Here is a 1,800-nt window from a genome sequence, read left to right as displayed (position 1 = left end):
TAAATTTGAAATAGTTTTTATCAACTAAAAAAAATTTTAAAAAATAAAAAATATTTTTTTAAAAGCCAATCAAACCGATTTCAAGTTGTTAGAAAAAGATCTTTTTTAATAAAAAATAATTTTTATTTTTTAGTATATTTAATAAAATTTTAATAGTAAAAATAAAAATATTAAAAAATTTAAAAAGTAATTGTTTAAAAATTACAATTTACATGTTTTTTTTAAATAATCTTTTTTTCTTAAAAAAATGTTTTAACATAATAAATAAATAAAAGTATTTTTTATATTATTGTATCTAAATATAATTGTTGTATAAAAAAATTTATATTAAAAATCTCAATATAAATTATTTTTTATTTTTTAAAATAATTTAAAAAAATACTTAAAAAGATTTTCATAAAAAATCACTCAAACAAGCTCTCAAAATTAGTCCCTTTTGATTTTTATTTTATTTTTTTATTTTTCAAATTGTAAGAGATGTTGGTGTTTTTTTAGGTTTTGGTAGTTCGTACGATTGTTTCTCTATCTTTTATAAATTTTGGAGTAAATTATTAAAAATATTTTGAATTATTAAATTACTAATAATAGTACTTTAACTTTAAATATATATTATTAAAAAGATTTTAGAAATTAGATTTTAATATAATATTTTTTTAAAATGAATTAAAAATAAAATATTTTATTTTTAAAATTTGACAATTTTAAATAATTTTTATAATTTTTGTTGTAAAAAAAAAGGAAAAATTCAAATTCAAATTTTGGTGTCGTTTTTGCATATATGTTTTAAATAATTATTCAAACATACCTATAAATTTTCGGATCAAATACTCAAGCAGCCATATACACAAGTATTTGTTACTTATAGTTATAAATGCATTTTTTTATTATTTTTATGACATTTTAAAATATTTTAAAAATAATTTTATAGTTAACACATTTAGAAGTGTGATTTAATAATTAAAAAATATTTTTTGTTATTTAGTCTAAGTTTAGAGATTCCTTTGTCTCTATTCAAAAATTTAAAAACTAACATTAACGAAAAAAGTATCGAGTAATTACTCAAAACAAATTTAACTACCAATTTGAGATTTTATTCTAGAATTTATTTTGGTTTAAAATATTCTGAAAATTTTTAACTGTTCTCAAATATTAATTTTTTAGTAAAGGATAAATCTATCATTGACATTTTTTTTGCGGACATTTTCGTCCTCGAGGATTGAAAAATACATTTATGTTCTTGACCCTTTCAAAATGCGGATAAATTTATCCCTCCGTTAAAGTGATTCCGTTGGGCTCAACAGAAAACACTGACGTGGCTCCCGTGGCACTAATCTGGCCGTTACGGGAGCACATGTGGCATGTAACTTTATAAAACAGGACATATTAGTCCTCTCACATAGGGCTGGCAATTTATACCCTACCCGCGGGTACCCAACCCGGTCCAATCCGTTTGGGTAGGGTAGGCTACCCTACCCGCAGCGGTAGGGTAGGGTACGGTCCGGGTATACCTGCGGGTAGGGTAGGATACGGGTTTAGGGTGTACCCTACCCTACCCTACCCGCACCTCATATATAACACATATTTTATAAAAATCTCTCTATATAATGAAGGAAGTGAGAGTTAAACCCACAACCTCTCTTATGTAATGACTTATAATAAGTGAACAACCACAAAACTAGTTAGTTAATTAAGTAATTTAGAGCATTAGTTTTTTATTTTTTATGTTATTAATACGTATAAAATTCGAAATAATAGAATTTTATATTTACTTTGAAAAAATTTGATATTTCTACGGGTAGG

This window comes from Arachis duranensis, chromosome 9 (assembly GCF_000817695.3).
Source record: "Arachis duranensis cultivar V14167 chromosome 9, aradu.V14167.gnm2.J7QH, whole genome shotgun sequence".
NCBI lineage: Eukaryota > Viridiplantae > Streptophyta > Magnoliopsida > Fabales > Fabaceae > Arachis > Arachis duranensis.
This window is presented reverse-complemented; position numbering follows the sequence as displayed.